Raw genomic sequence first — 5,610 nt, forward strand, 5'->3', positions numbered from 1 at the left:
ATTTGCAACATCTTTAACAAATAGACTAAAATAGGTCTCTAAAGTATAAAGTGTTTTCACGTTTAGTTTGCAAAAACTGAGAGTAGAATAATCAAATATCTCCAAAGAAAACTTTATCTGAAGTGGCCACTGAGTCTAGAGGAGCCCATTTGTTTGCAGATAAAATCTCCTTTGAAGTCTGTGATGGTTCACATGTTGGTACAATTACGATTTAGCGATCAGATTGTGTAGCAAATGCTAATCATATTACAAAAAACAGAGATATCCATCCATCCATCCATCCATCCATCCATCGTCAACCGCTTATCCTGTAAAAACAGAGATATAATTAAGAATATTAATAATGTGACATGTGTAGGCTCTGCTGTGTATGTTACCTATATCATAAATTAACTGACTATTTTTTAATTTAGAGAACACAAGCAAAAAAAGTTAACATTTTTGTCCATCATGTGCTCCATGAAGGTATACTGTACACAGTATGTGTGGCTAAAGAAGAATTACCCTCTGTAATACAGGACAACAATTATTTATAATTACTTTAAAGAACAGAAAGATTTTTGTATTCACTTGCTAAATCAATTGTTAAAATTCAAAGATTTTTATAGCATACTGTACACAGTTATCATAAAATCCCATGTAAATTCAAGTTGAACACTCCTAATTCATCTACAAATGAATAACAAAAAACAAATGAAAATAATCCAATCGCAGACATATGTTGAAGGGACTACAATACAGTATGAATCATCATACTGGTGTGATTGCATCAAATGGTTAAATCAAGCATTTATTAAGTGCTTTAGAGGAGATTTCAAAATATGGATTTTTTATTTTTGTATCGTAATATAGCCTATAAATATTGCGATATTATTTATAGGCCATATCTCCCAGCCCTACTTGAGTGATTTAATTATGAGTTAAATGCATAAAATACTGTGAGTGTTTAAGCATGTGTTAAATCTGGGATGGCATGAAGGTGACTAAATTATAGGAGAATTTTCATTTTTGGTCAATTATTCCGTTAAACAATGTTATTTTATCACCTAGCATAAATTATTAATTATTGGAAAAAATAGTAACACTTTACAATAAGGTTCCATTTGTAACATTAGTTAAAGTGAACTTTCAATGAACAATACTCATTAAGCATTTTTTAATCTTAGTTAATGTCAATTTCAGCACATACAACAGAGAGGAATGGGTGTGATTTTAAGCTTTTCTGAGCCTTTGCAGGCTCGAGGGGTGGAGCCATGGCAGGCAGAGCCATGGGAGGCTCGAGGGGCAAAGCCATAGAAGGCGGAGCTGTGACAGGCTCGAAGGGTGGATCCTTAGAAGGCAGAGCCGTGGGAAGTTCGAGGAGTGGTGCCATGGAAGGCGGAGCTGTTGCAGGCTCGAGGGGCAAAGTTGTGGAATGCAGAGCCTTGGCAGGCTCAAGGCTAAGAGTCCAGGATGACTGGGAAATGACCTCAGTGGTCGTGAACATGAACAGAGTCTAGGGAGTGACCTCTGTGATCGTGGACATGAACAGAGTTTTGGGAGCGACCTCTGTGGTCGTGGGCATGGACAGAATCTCAGGAGTGACCTCTGTGGTTGTGGGCATGGACTGAGACTCGGGAACGACCTCTGTGGTCGTGGGTGTAGACAGAGACTCGGGTACGACCTTTCTGGTCGTGAGCATGGACAGAGACTCGGGGTTGACCTCTGTGGTCGTGGGTGTTTACAGAGATTTTGGGTACGACCACTATGGTTGTGGGAATAGGCAGAGACTCGGAGACAACCTCTATGGTAGTGAACACTGGCAGAGACTTGGAAACAACCTCTGTGGTCGTGAACACTGGCAGAGACTTGGAAACGACCTCTGTGGTTGTGTACATGGGCAGAGACTCTGAAATAACCTCTGTGGTCGTGAACATAGGCAGAGACTTGGAAACGACTTCTGTGGTCTTGAACATAGGCTGAGACTCGGAGACAATCTCTGAGGTCATGAACACTGGCAAAGACTTGGAAACAACCTCTGTGGTCGTGTACATGGGCAGAGACTCGGAGATGACCTCTGTGGTCATGAACATGGGCATAGACTTGGAAACGACTTCTGAGGTCGTGAACATAGGCTGGGACTCGGAGACAATCTCTGTGGCCGTGAACACTGGCAGAGACTTAGAAACGACCTCTGTGGTCGTGTACATGGGCAGAGACTTTGAGACGACCTCTGTGGTCTTGAACATTGGCAGAGACTTGGAAACGACTTCTGTGGTCATGAACATAGGCTGAGAATTGGAGACAATCTCTGTGGTCATGAACACTGGCAGAGACTTGAAAATAGAAGCCTTTCCTCTCAACCTCCTCTGGACAGCCGAAGTAGGCAACGCAGGCTCTGGAGCAGACGAGGCTGGCAGGCAAGGGCACTTGACTATTTGTAGAAAAGAGTCTTTGTGGCCCTACGCACCAATATCAGTGGCGGATAATTCAACTTGGAGACAAGGGCCATGAAGGCCTTCGAGCAATGAGTCACAGAAGGTTGGACTGTGGCATGGCATGGAGCAGACTCATATGTGGCTGTAACATGGCATGGAGCAGGCTGAGACATGGATGTGACATGGTGTGGAGCGGACACAGATCTGACTGTGATATAGCGTGGAACAGACTCGGACGTGGCTATGACATGGAATGGGAAGGCTTCAGGCATAGAAGATTTATAATCCGTGATCGGGATTGAGAGAGGAGGCTCCCCCGAAGCAAGTGCTTCGAGTACTAGCCTCACATACATCTCCCACATGTAGTCTCTGGAGTCTTGGAATTTATTCCACCTGCATGCTGTGAGACTGATCAGGTATATGGATTTCAAAGCGGCATCATCAAAACCAGTGTGGGCAGCAATGGTGGAAATTAATTGGGAATACTCCCTTATTGATAAGTCTGCCTGGCTTATTTAAACAAAGAATGCTGCTATATCTATCATGCAGTGAATTGTTCCGGGTGTGCCAATGGATTTGATGTACTGAGGTACTGAGACCTTCATCTTAGGTCTTCTTAGTTGAAAAAAAGCTGCTGGATCAGTTATGGCGAAGTCTTCTAAAATTATGAGTCAACAGAGTTGAGATCCAAATTAAAACATATAGACAAAACATAAACACAAACGCATACAGGGCAACTGCCAGAAGCTCTCTGTCTCACGATCTGCTGCCTCCGGCAGCCTTAATCCCTCTCATCGGCTAGATTAGCCTGATTAGGGTCTGGGTGTTGCAACTGAGTTAAAAGTGTTGCAACTAGTCCCAGTCTCCTCAATATGAATATTTTCACACTTTTTGCATATTTTGATCAAATTGTATCTTCATTGGAAATGGTGAACAAAACATGTTATATCCGCACATCACAAGTCTCATATTTCATGACCAGCATGCTCTTCACTGACACGGTTGTTTCTTTAGTAAACAAGTACACTAACTTCTGAAGAGAGAGAGAGAGAGAGAAATCTACTTGTGGCAAAATTGCTGTTGGACAGTTGTAATTGCTGAAAATCCTTTTCACATTACAAATATTACAATTATTTATTTTAATAAACTTTGTCTGGAGCAGTATAATTTACATAATATGTTAATTTAAACCAACCTCTGGGACATAATATAAAAAATATTATTGCATGCTTCATTTCATGGATTCATGTGGCTCAAGAAAATAAAATCCGCTAGATATCCTGTCCAACTGATGCTACATCTAATAGAGATCATTTGATTGCAACTGGTCATCGGGAAGCCTATTAATGTTTGGGTATGTTTCTACATTAAGCCTACCAAAATAGCAGTTTTTTGGCTGTTTATGAAATTTAAGCTTTGCTTTAGAAGTAAACATTAATTTTATAATATTCTATCATTATAAAGAAAGTACTACAGTGTTATCCACACGTTTACACACAGAGAAGGTTTGGAGACAGCAGTGAGAGTATGGCTGAATTCGAATTGGCATAGGCTACTACACATATTAATCATACTGCTTCTGCCATATCTGTATATGGCAGAAATAGAAAGATGGCAGTATGCCATTCTGAAATCTGAGAAACCAAAGTTCTTTTTTTTTTTGGAAAGTGTGATGGTCCTGCATAAGAGTGTAACAGAGAGCAGTAGAAATTATGTAGAGTAATTAAACATTTTTAGTATTCTATTTTATTTATTTGTTAAACACGGATCTTGCAATTCCACAAAACGTCTCGGGTTACATGTGTAACCCTTGTTCCCTGAAAAAAGCGGAACGAGATGCTGTGCTGCTAAGCGCTACGGGGAACAACCCTTGGTTGCGACCGAGCTGAAATAATGTGTGCAACACGTCAATGAACATTGACTGGAATTTATAGCCTCGGCTGATTTAATCATTAGATGCACCTGCGGCCAGGCTATAAATGGATACGTCACCAGGTGTCGTCAGATACTTCTTTTTGAAGAGCAGTCCTGGGACGTCCCAGTGCGGCAAAGCAGCGCAGCATCTCGTTCCGCTTTTTTCAGGGAACAAGGGTTACACATGTAACCCGAGACGTTCCCTTTACAAAAAGCTTCACTTTGATGCTGCTGCTGCTCGAAGCATATACGCCGCCACTGGGCTGACCCACGGTTGTGCAGTGTACCACAAAACACGAGGTCTCAGCACGAGCTTGAGATGTCGACTCAGGGCATAAGTCCGGAGCATAAACATCTAACCCATAGGTTGATGCATGTGTAGAGAACCTATCACACAAAAACTGATGAATGTGGCGAGAGGACTAGCTCGCAGCACAAACTTGTTAGGCATGGGCTGAGATGTCGACTCAAGGACATAAGAGTCCGGAGTAGCATAAACATCTAAACCATTCAAATTAAAAGTCTGATGAATGTGTGCGGAGAGGACAACCTGCCGCATCACAAACTTGTTTAGGCATGGGTTGAGATGTCGACTCAAGGACATAAGAGTCTGTGGTAGCAAAGCATCTAATCCATAAAGTTTGATGAATGTGTGCAAAGAGAACCCTATCGCAACATAAACTTGTCATAAAAACTGATGAATGTGAGCGGAGAGGACCAGCCTGCCGCATCACAAACTTGTCCAGACATGAGCTTGAGATGTCGACTCAAGGGCATAAGAGCCCGGAGTGGCAAAACATCCAAACTATAAAAATCTAATGAATGTGTGCGGAGAGGACAACCTGCCGCATCACAACCTTGCTGCAGAGGGAGACCTCTAGCTAAGGAGGAGAGCCCTCTGGTAGAGTGTGCCCTAAAACCTACTGGCGAAGCTTGACCGCGCGCCTCGTAGGCCCGGGCAATAATGAGGATGGCTCTTTGAGGGCACCCTGCCCACCAAGCCGTGGCAAACCGCAGTGGCCACATAGAACCTGGCAGTGGCGAGGCAAGTGCCCGCTGACAGTTCTTTCTACAGAAAATCCAGAACTGAAGCAAACTGGCAGTAAGCTGGTTCTGTAATAAGAACTTTAGTAGAAGGAAACGCATGCAGGAGCATTTGTGCTATGTATCGCATTACTATCAGCCCTCCGAGGGGGACTGGGCGACTCAGGGAGAAGTAGAGGAGACATTGCGCTATCAACAGAGGCGAAGAGGTCCTCTTCTGCCTTGTAAAATCTAC

The sequence above is a fragment of the Xyrauchen texanus genome, chromosome 30 (genome assembly GCF_025860055.1).
Source record: "Xyrauchen texanus isolate HMW12.3.18 chromosome 30, RBS_HiC_50CHRs, whole genome shotgun sequence".
Lineage (NCBI taxonomy): Eukaryota > Metazoa > Chordata > Actinopteri > Cypriniformes > Catostomidae > Xyrauchen > Xyrauchen texanus.